Source organism: Budorcas taxicolor, chromosome 1, assembly GCF_023091745.1.
Source record: "Budorcas taxicolor isolate Tak-1 chromosome 1, Takin1.1, whole genome shotgun sequence".
Lineage (NCBI taxonomy): Eukaryota > Metazoa > Chordata > Mammalia > Artiodactyla > Bovidae > Budorcas > Budorcas taxicolor.
The window spans coordinates 68,103,272-68,114,696 of record NC_068910.1 but is presented as its reverse complement, the minus strand read 5'-3'; the positions used below and the strand labels follow the sequence as shown (position 1 = coordinate 68,114,696).

At 46.7% G+C, this 11,425-nt stretch overlaps 1 non-coding gene across 1 annotated transcript; it reads left to right on the top strand.

Moving 5' to 3' along the window:
• Window positions 1–770: 770 nt before the first annotated feature.
• TRNAE-UUC (transfer RNA glutamic acid (anticodon UUC)) lies at window positions 771–843 on the top strand. Its single transcript has one exon. It is a non-coding gene; the product is annotated as a tRNA-Glu (tRNA).
• Window positions 844–11,425: the final 10,582 nt, after the last annotated feature.

Genomic DNA, 11,425 nt, shown 5'->3' with positions numbered 1-11,425 from the left:
GAGACCATTACACCAAAAGAACTGGTGAGCAATACTGATTTTACTGAAGATTTCACAGGGACGATAGAGGGGTTTTCATACACATCTTATGCCAACTGCCCATTCATGCTGTCTGTGTTACAGTGCACTCTGGGCCCAGAACACTGAGTTCAGATATTGGCTCTTCCACTTACTGTGTAACCTTCGGCAAGTTATCAATACTTAAATTCTATGAATCTCCTGCAAACTGTGGACAAAACCTTTCTGTGTACTAGGGTTTGCGAGATAAAATTCATATTTTATGGCAAGACAATAGAAATTTACATATGCACTCTTCTCTACCCTTCCCCCCACCCCCAGCCCCGTGCATTGTGTGTCTGCCTCAGGCATTGACCAGTCCTCCCCCGCTGGCAGGAATACCTGCTCAACCATAAACAGCAACTTTCTCTTAGCATCAACAAGACAGCTCCTCAAAGATAACATTCCTTCTTGATCTCGTAAGGGGTCATGACGGCGCTTAGATCTGGATTGTGTCAACTGTCAGTTACACGTCACTGAATGTACAGTACTCCGTTTCAAAAACACTTAAATAACTGTTTTGACTTCTAACAGGCGCAACAGTTCTCAGCGCTTCCTGGGATGCTCTTCCCAGGTTATAATCCTCAAATTTGGCTCCAAGAAAATTTTCCACTTCTTTCCTAGATAGACTATTGCTTGATTTTCATCAACAGGTTATTATTGGTCTCTGACAAGTGTGAAAGTTAGACTTGAACTGACCTCTTCCAGGCAGTTCCCTGATGGTCCAGTGGTTAGGGCTCTGCACTTTCACTGCCATGGGCCCAGGTTCAATCACTGGTCGGGGAACTAAGATCCCACAAGCCACAGAGCCAAAAAAGAAAGAAATAAAAAACTGACTCTTCCTGTTGACAGCCTGTTCATCCTTTACCTCTCTCTCTCTCTTTTTTTTTTTTCTGCTAGTAATCTGGAATATCAATGGAAAATGAGACTGGGAAGGAGTATAACACCAGACTCAATAAGCGCACAACAGCGTTAGTTATCATTAGCATTCTTTCTGTCACTTAGAAGTAGTCTTCATCGGTGTGCTTGCTTTCGTGCCGCCCTGGTGGTCCAGTGACCCAGGCTCTAGGCTCCCAGTGTAGGGGCCAGGGCTCGATCCCTGGCCGGGAAACCGAGTCCTGCGTGTTGCAACTAAAGATCGCGCATGCTGCAGCCAAGACTCAGTGCAGCTGGACACATAAACAAATAAAGTTTTCAAAGGAAAGTTAATAAATGTATACTTGCCTTCTTAAGTCACTTATTCTCACCCTGTGTTTCCTTTGACCTTCCCCTGGAGCATGTCCAACCTCATGGCTCCAGTCTCCTCCATGCTAGACTGCAGCTTTCCGACCCTACTGGATTTCCATTGTGTGTTTGGGATCCTGGCCTTTGGGCCTGCTTGCTCTCAATCCCATTTCCCATTCTCTCTCTCTCTGTCAGCAGTTCCATTTGGAATAAATTACCCGCAGAGAACAGCCTGGAACTCGCAGTGAAACTTTGTCCCCAGTAGAAAGAGACAGGCTTGAAGGATTGCATCCAACAGCCCCAGGGACCCAGGGTGGAGGCTGGACTCCCTCAGGGCTTCAGCCTCCCAAGCTGGGTCTCCTCACTTCCCCTGCTCTGTAGGCAGTCAGACAAGAAGCAGGCGCACTGGAAAGGAAAGGATGCTGGCCATTGTTCCCAGGATCGGTGAGCTTAGTCGAAGGTATATCCAGACCTATTGTGTTCACATTTTCAGGTTTTATCTCTGCTTGAAGAAAACATTTCTTAAAGGAATGCCTTCAAGCGTTTCTCTCTGCTTGAAGGCATTCCAGGACAATGGAAATTTCTAGTTAACTCAGGCCACCCAAATGTGGCTATCCTTGAACATCCAGAGCCAAGCCTAGGTGGGGCGGATGACAATGAGGTGACGAGGAGAACACGCCCAGAAACGTCCGTCTGATCACACTGTCTGAAATGATTTTACGTGCTTTTTATGGTAGCTGTGTCACTGTCTTGGCTCATTTAGTCTTGCATTCCATTAAGACCCTCAGATTTCCCTCATGGGTCCTTTAGGTTCTGATGAAATTCAGTCTTTAGTGGCTCAAAGGCCATGTGCCCAGGGGTGCAGATTATGGATGGGGGTGTGGGTGGATACTTTTTCAATCTGAGTTTTACTGTGTGAACAAGTTACGTACTGAGGCTCACTTTCTTTATCTGTAAAATGATAATGCTGATGATCATCACCATTGTCATCCTCACTTCACAGACTTGTTAGGGTTCAACAAAATAAGTTATGCGAAGTGTTTGGCCCAGGGCCTGTGACACAGTTGATTCCTGCTTCTGCTGCTGAGTTGTTACTGTTACTATTACTACAGGTCCTCTGGCCCTCCAGGCCCCCTTGCAGCTCTTAAAAACATGATCTCTGACTCTCTGAACCTGTTTTTATCGGCATGTTGTGGGGAAATAGTGTCATGAAGCCAAGTATTCACTCTTGCTTGTCCGCAGCATCTTGCTTAGTAACCAGTGCTGGTGACCCATACCCGGACCCCACTTATTTTACACTCATTGCCTTGCACAGCCCTGTGGGATTGTCATTCCCATTCCCATTCCCATTTCTTGGATGAAAAAGAAGCCCAGGGAGGTGAAGACGCTTTCTTTTCATTTATTTATGTATTTCTTAATTGAAGGATAACTGCTTTACAGAATTTTATTGATGTCACACAGCCAGAAAGAGGCGGAACCAGGTAAGAACAAACCGTCTTGCATTGTTTAGTCACTAAGTCATGTCCAACTCTTGTGCAGCCCCAAGTACTGCAGCCCACCAGCCTCCTCTGTCCATGGGACTCTCCAGGCAAGCATCCTGGAGTGAGTTGCTATTTCCTTCTGCAGGGGAACTTCCTGACCCAGGGATTGAACCTGCATCTCCTGCATTGACAGGCAGATTCTTACCACTGAGCCACCAGGGAAGCCCTGAACCAAAGTCTATCTAAGCTTAATTTTTTAACTACCACTTTTTATTTTTTTAGCATTTTCTGTGCTCCGGGCACTATTTTAACTGTTTTGCAAGTATGATATTATTTTATCCTAAAAATTATGGAACAACAGACTGGTTCCAAATAGGAGAAGGAGTACGTCAAGGCTGTATATTGTCACCCTACTTATTTAACTTCTATGCAGAGTACATCATGAGAAACGCTGGACTGGAAGAAACACAAGCTGGAATCAAGATTGCCAGGAGAAATATCAATAACCTCAGATATGCAGATGACACCACGCTTATGGCAGAAAGTGAAGAGGAACTAAAAAGCCTCTTGATGAAAGTAAAAGAGGAGAGCGAAAAAGTTGGCTTAAAGCTCAGCATTCAGAAACGAAGATCATGGCATCCGGTCCCATCACTTCATGGGAAATAGATGGGGAAACAGTGGAAACAGTGTCAGAGTTTATTTTTGTGGGCTCCAAAATCACTGCAGTTGGTGACTACAGCCATGAAATTAAAAGAAGCTTACTCCTTGGAAGAAAAGTTATGACCAACCTAGATAGCATATTCAAAAGCAGAGACATTACTTTGCCAACAAACGTCCGTCTAGTCAAGGCTATGGTTTTTCCAGTGGTCACGTATGGATGTGAGAGTTGGACTGTGAAGAAGGCTGAGTGCTGAAGAATTGATGCTTTTGAACTGTGGTGTTGGAGAAGACTCTTGAGAGTCCCTTGGACTGCAAGGAGATCCAACCAGTCCATTCTGAAGGAGATCAGTCCTGGGATTTCTTTAGAAGGAATGATGCTGAAGCTGAAGCTCCAGTACTTTGGCCACCTCATGCGAAGAGTTGACTCATTGGAAAAGACTTTGATGCTGGGAGGGATTAGGGGCAGGAGGAGAAGGGGACGACCGAGGATGAGATGGCTGGATGGCATCACGGACTCGATGGACGTGAGTCTGAGTGAACTCCGGGAGTTGGTGATGGACAGGGAGGCCTGGTGTGCTGCGATTCATGGGGTCGCAAAGAGTCAGACACGACTGAGCAACTGAACTGAACTGAACTGAACAATTCTATAAAGTGCAGTTACTGCACCCATTGTGTGGATGAGGAAACTGAGGCACATAGAGGCTGTCACTTGCTGGAATTTCTGAGTAGCAGAGCTGGAACGCAGACCCAGGTAACCTGGTCCCGACCTCCTCATGAAGCGGTCTTTCCCATTCGCCTCTTTGCCTCTCTCCAGGTTCAGGGGCTCTCAGCAGGCAAGCCAACTGCCTTCCTGGAACACACACAGCCCCCCTTTCTGCATCCCCGCAGCCCGTGAGAGCAGGAGCCACTGTTCTGTGTGACCTCACCAGGATGACAGAGGAGAACCCGGCCCTTCCATCTCTGGCTTGGGAAGCACACTCGTCGAGCTGAAGAGAGCAGGTGGTTGGGCGGGCTGCCAGGATGGACGGCTCATCTGCAAGTTTTCCAAGAGAACCAACTTGTCAGAGCTGTCCGAGGTTCTGGACCAGAGCCAGAGCTGGGTGGCCCATCTCCCTGCCCACCCCACCACAAGGAGGTCCATCCCTGGCAGGACTCACTCAGACATCAGCTGATGGCACACAAACAAACAAGTAAATAAGGATCTCAGAGAGATAACCTGCCCTGCCAAGCCAAAATCCAACTCCTGGAGGCCTGGATCCTGTAGGCAGATACCTACCATCTCTGCCTGAAAAGGTCCTCCCACGTCTGCTAGAGCTCACCAGCAGGGGAAGGGGGTTGCTTACTCCATTTTTTAAAACAATTTGAGTTACTAGGAAGTGTCTCATCCTGAATTAGGGCTTCCCTGCTGGCTCAGATGGTAAAGAATCCACCTGCAATGCAGGAGACCTGGGTTTGATCCCTGGGCCCAGAAGATCCCCTGGAGAAAGGAATGGCTACTCACTCCAGTATTCTTGCTTGGAGAATCCCCATGGACAGAGGGGCCTGGTGGGCTGCAGTCCATGGGGTCACATAGAATCAAATATGACCGAGCAATTAACATTTTCATCCTGAGTCAACTCTAAAAATTCCTCTCATTCTCCTACTGCATTTTGTGGAGTAACAAGGACAAGTCTGCTTCCTCCTCCACATGACAACCATTTCATATTTAGGAGCAGCTGTTCTTTTTTAAAAAAATCTCCAATTCCCTGGGCTAAATATAGCCAGTTCCTCCATCCAGTATTTCTACAGGATGATTCCAAATTCCTCACTCATCAGAATGCCTTGACTGGAGTGCTCTCAAGATGGTCAGTGTGCGTGCGTGCCAAGTCCCTGCGGTTGTGTCCGACTCTCTGTGACCCCATGGACTGTAGCCCACCAGGCTCCTCTGTCCATAGGGATTCTCCAGGCAAGAATACTGGAGTAGGGAGCTGTACCCTCCTCCAGGGGATCTTCCTGACCCAGGGATTGAACCCGTGTCTCTTAAGTCTCCTGCATTGGCAGGTGGGTTCCTTACCACTAATGCCACCTGGAAAGCCTGAAAGATGGTCAATACCCCTTGAAATAAGGCCCCAGGAAGTGAACCCACTGTTAGAACCGGAGCCAGCAGCAGGAGGCCTGGTGGTTAGACAGCCCTGACTGTGGTCTGGTCTCTCAACGTGTGGGCTGTGTTCATTCTCCTTGCCCTGTGGCCGACTTTGATCTGGACTTTGCACATAGCTCCTGCCAGTTATGTTTTCCTCACCTTCTAAACTTGAACAGAAGGATTTTTTTAACCTAAATGCAGGCTTTTGTATTAATTACTATTAATAACCTCATCTGAATCCCTGCAAATTCTAGTCAGATTCTTCATGCTGCCTTACCATTATCTTGCACTTTTTATTTCATATCATCTTCAAAACTGAAAAAAAAACATCCTCTTACATATCTGTCCAAGGAAAAAAAGCTGAAAAGAAATTCTGCCAGAAGCAGAAAAAAAAAAAAAAAAAAGCACGGGGTTATCCATTAAAGAGAATTCTCCAGAAGAGCATCAATTGAAGAGGCATGCTGTCACACTGATCAACAACAGATTTTAAGCAGATGGCTTGGAAAGTAGTTAGAAAGACTGTGACGTGATTATCTTTGGTCAATCAGCTGGTCAACTGAATACGATTTAAATGCGTTGAGTAAGATTTCATCTTATCCACCACAGATATCATGATAGTCTGTCTAATGCCTAAGGGAAATCAAATCATGCAAAGAGAAGTCTCTTGAATTAAGAAGCAAAACAAAAACAAATGAAACTGGGGTGGGGGCGTGCTTTCCTGGTGGTTCGGTGATTAAGACTCTGTACTTCCACTGCAGGAGGCATGGATTCAGGGAACTAAGATCCCACATGCCGCATGGCATGAAACAAAAATTTAAAAAAAAATTTTTTTTAATGAAATCGGCTTGTTTTTTAAGAGTATGTGCTGATTCCTAGTGATCACTAAATTTTAAAATGTCCACAAATCATCAGTTTCATATTCAAATCCAATAGGATTCCAAAGGCCACATTCATTGGTTTGGAGGTGGGGATGTGGTCCAACCCTGGCGAATCAGAATCAACTGAGAAAACTCTGCTGGAGGTATTTAGAACTATTTATTCCTCTTTCCAGGTGACGCTAGTGGTAAAGAACCAGCCTGCCAATGCAGGAGATACAAGAGGTGTGGGTTGGATCCCTGGTTCAGGAAGAGCCCCTGGAGGAGGAAGTGGCAACCCACTGCAGTATTCTTGCCTGGAGAATTCCAAGGACAGAGGGACCTGGTGGGCTACAGGCCATGGGGTCGCAAAGAGTCGGACACACGGAGCACACACACCTCCTCCCCCTCAGCCATGACTGTAGACGCTGTCCCCTTTGAATCTGCACCACTGGCCTTAGCGGGACCTCTAATTGGTAGGCATATGCTTCTGCAGTCTTATTCCTTTTGAACTATCCTTCTGCTCAACTTGGCAGACTTACACCTGCAATGCCTGAAGATCACACGAAGAGAACCTACTTGAGAATACAGTCAACATGCAGGTAAGCTGGGAAACAACCGATCGGGCAGCTGCTAACTCAAGTGAAAGTGAAAGTGAAGTCGCTCAGTCGTTTCCGACTCTTTGCAACCCATGGACTGTAGCCCACCAAGCTCCCCCGTCCATGGGATTCTCCAGGCAAGAGTACTGGAGTGGGTTGCCATTTCCTTCTCCAGGGGATCTTCCCGACCCAGGGATCAAACCCAGGTCTCCCACATTGCAGGCAGACGCTTTAACCTCGGCTCCACCAGGCAAGCCCTTAAATACAAGAATACAGTCTCTCAGAAAACCTCCTATAGAGACACAGAACTTCAGATCCAAGTACTAACATCAAAGATTTCAAGGGAGGAAAGGAAGCCAGGTTGAAAGAAGAAAGGGGAGGAGGCGGGAGAGGGGGGCGAAAGGGGTGGCCTTACAGACGTCTCCTGCCCCCTGCAGATACCCAGGCGTTATGGGACTTTTCCCTGGGCCTCCAGAGAAGGGAGGACTGGAACTCGGCCCTACCAGAAATCAGACCAGATCAGAACCAGAATTCGAGTTCTCTGCCAAGAGGAGGTGATCAGTCTCCAATCCTCAGCTCAGGCTGAGGGCCCTTCGACCAGATTCCCGCGTCCAGGACCAGGGGACTAGAAAAAAGGGAAGGATAGGAAGGGTTAAAGAGAGGAAAGAAAGAGGGAGGGGAGAGAGGTCAATAAAGTCTCTTGTTCCTTATCAATCGGGGCACTCTGGCCAGTTGTCTGCGTCAGGAGGAGACCAGGGACCAAAGGGTCCCAGTTGTGGCCTCTGGGTCTGGTCCATTGGCAGGCAAGCTGGCCCCTGAGTACCCCGAGTGGTCAGGATGTCAGTCTCAGCGAAGAAGAGTCCCTGCCAGAGTCGCTACTAACTCAGCTTTTGACATCCTGACCTAGGTGTCTGGAAACAGAACCTCACTTGGACTTTTCAGTTACAGAACCCAGTAATTCCTTCCTTCAGGCTAAGCCGCTTTTTTTTTTTTTTCCACATTATTTTTATTTTTTATTTTTTTATTTTATTTTTTTTAGGTCTTTTTTTTAATTTTTATTTTTACTTTATTTTACTTTACAATACTGTATTGGTTTTGCCATACATTGACATGAATCCACCACGGGTGTACATGCGATCCCAAACATGAACCCCCCTCCCACCTCCCTCCCCACAACATCCCTCTGGGTCATCCCTGTGCACCAGCCCCAAGCATGCTGTATCCTGCATCTGACGTAGACTGGCGATTCGATTCTTACATGATAGTATACATGTTTCAATGCCATTCTCCCAAATCATCCCACCCTCTCCCTCTCCCTCTGAGTCCAAAAGTCCGCTATACACATCTGTGTCTTTTTTGCTGTCTTGCATACAGGGTCATCATTGCCATCTTTCTAAATTCCATATATGTGTGTTAGTATACTGTATTGGTGTTTTTCTTTCTGGCTTACTTCACTATGTATAATCGGCTCCAGTAGGCCACTAACTTTTTGAGCTTTAAGTCTACTTCATTTTTTTTTTTCAGGTCCCCCTTACCACCCCAACCAATATGTGCATTTAAAGCTATAAATGCCTCCCTAAGTATGCCTTAGGACTTCCCTGGTGGCTCAGACGGTTAAGCATCTGTCTACAATGTGGGAGACCTGGGTTCGATCCCTGGGTTGGGAAGATCCCCTGGAGAAGGAAATGGCAATCCACTCCAGTACTATTGCCTGGAAAATCCCATTGACAGAGGAGCCTGGTAGGCTACAGTTCATGGGGTCACAAAGAGTCGGACACGACTGAGCGACTTCACTTTCACTTTCAAGGATGCCTTTAGCTGCATTCCCACAAGCTTTAATATCAGTTCAGTTCAGTCACTCAGTAGTGTCAGACTCTTTGCGACCCCATGAATCGCAGCACGCCACGCCTCCCTGTCCATCACCAATTCCCGGAGTTCACTCAGACTCACATCCATTGAGTCAGTGATGCCATCCAGCCATCTCATCCTCTGTCGTCCCCTTCTCCTCCTGCCCCCAATCCTCCCAGCATCAGAGTCTTTTCCAATGAGTCAACTCTTCGCATGAGGTGGCCAAAGTACTGGAGTTTCAGCTTCAGCATCATTCCTTCCAAAGAACACCCAGGGTTGATCTCCTTCAGAATGGACTGGTTGGATCTCCTTGCAGTCCAAGGGACTCTCAAGAGTCTTCTCCAACACCACAGTTCAAAAGCATCAATTCTTTGGCGCTCTGCCTTCTTCACAGTCCAACTCTCACATCCATACATGACCACAGGAAAAACCATAGCCTTGACTAGACAGACCTTAGTTGGCAAAGTAATGTCTCTGCTTTGGAATATGCTATTTAGTTGGTCATAACTTTTCTTCCAAGGAGTAAGCGTCTTTTAATTTCATGGCTGAAGTCACCATCTGCAGTGATTTTGGAGCCCAAAAATAAAGTCTGACACTGTTTCCACTGTTTCCCAATCTATTCCCCGTGAAGTGATGGGACCAGGTGCCATGATCTTCGTTTTCTGAATGTTGAGCTTTAAGCCAACTTTTTCACTCTCCTCTTTCACTTTCATCAAGAGGCTTTTTAGCTCCTCTTCACTTTCTGCCATAAGGGTGGCGTCATCTGCATATCTGAGGTTATTGATATTTCTCCCAGCAATCCTGATTCCAGCTTGTGTTTCTTCCAGTCCAGCGTTTCTCATGATGTACTCTGCATATAAGTTAAATAAGCAGGGTGACAACATATAGCCTCGATGTACTCCTTTTCCTATTTGGAACCAGTCTGTTGTTCCATGTCCAGTTCTAACTGTTACTTCCTGACCTGCATACAGGTTTCTCAAGAGGCAGGTCAGGTGGTCTGGTATTCCCATCCCTTTCAGAATTTTCCACAGTTTATTGTGATCCACACAGTCAAAGGCTTTGGCATAGTCAATAAAGCAGAAGTAGATGTTTTTCTGGAACTCTCTTGCTTTTTCCATGATCCAGCGGATATTGGCAATTTGATCTCTGGTACCTCTGCCTTTTCTAAAACCAGCTTGAACATCAGGGAGTTCATGGTTCACATATTGCTGAAGCCTGGCTTGGAGAATTTTGAGCATTACTTTACTAGCATGTGAGATGAGTGCAATTGTGTGGTAGTTTGAGCATTCTTTGGCATTGCCTTTCTTTGGGATTGGAATGAAAATGGACCTTTTCCAGTCCTGTGGCCACTGCTGAGTTGTCCAAATTTGCTGGCATATTGAGTGCAGCACTTTCACAGCATCATCTTCCAGGATTTGAAATAGCTCAACTGGAATTCCATCACCTCCACTAGCTTTGTTTGTAGTGATGCTTTCTAAAGCCCACTTGACTTCACATTCCAGGATGTCTGGCTCTAGATGAGTGATCACATCATCATGATTATCTGGGTTGTGAAGATCTTTTTTGTACAGCTCTTCTGTGTATTCTTGCCACCTCTTCTTAATATCTTCTGCTTCTGTTAGGTCCATACCATTTCTGTCCTTTATCGAGCCCATCTTTGCATGAAATGTTCCCTTGGTATCTCTAATTTTCTTGAAGAGATCTCTAGTCTTTCCCATTCTGTTGTTTTCCTCTATTTCTTTGCATTGATCACTGAAGAAGGCTTTCTTATCTCTTCTTGCTATTCTTTGGAACTCTGCATTCAGATGCTTATATCTTTCCTTTTCTCCTTTGCTTTTCTCCTCTCCTCTTTTCACAGCTATTTGTAAGCCCTCCCCAGACAGCCATTTTGCTTTTTTGCATTTCTTTTCCATGGGGATGGTCTTGATCCCTGTCTCCTGTACAATGTCATGAACCTCATTCCATAGTTCATCAGGCACTCTATCTATCAGATCTAGGCCCTTAAATCTATTTCTCACTTCCACTGTATAATCATAAGGGATTTGATTGAGGTCATATCTGAATGGTCTAGCAGTTTTCCCTATTTTCTTCAATTTGAGTCTGAATTTGGTAATAGGGAGTTCATGATCTGAGCCACAGTCAGCTCCCGGTCTTGTTTTTGTTGACTGTATCGAGGTCAGTGGTGGCCGGGAGGAGACACCCTGCGTCCGAGGTCAGGGGTGGCCGGGAGAAGCCACCTCGCACCCGAGGCCAGGGGTGGTGACCCTGAGGAGCCACCCCGAGCCCGAGGCCAGGGGCCACACCCGAGGCCAGGGCCAGCTGCCAGGAGGAGCAACCTGAGGAGCAACCCGAGGAGCGGTGGCTGAGCAGGCACAGGAGGGCCTAGAGGAGCCATCCCACCTTCAAAGTCAGGAACGGCAGCGTTAAAGAGATGCCCCTTGTCCAAGGTAAGGAGCAGCAGCTGTGCTTTGCTGGAGCAGCCGTGAAGAGATACCCCACGCCTAAGGTAAGAGAAACCCAAGTAAGATGGTAGGTGTTGCAAGAGGGCATCAGAGGGCAGACACACTGAAACCACACTCA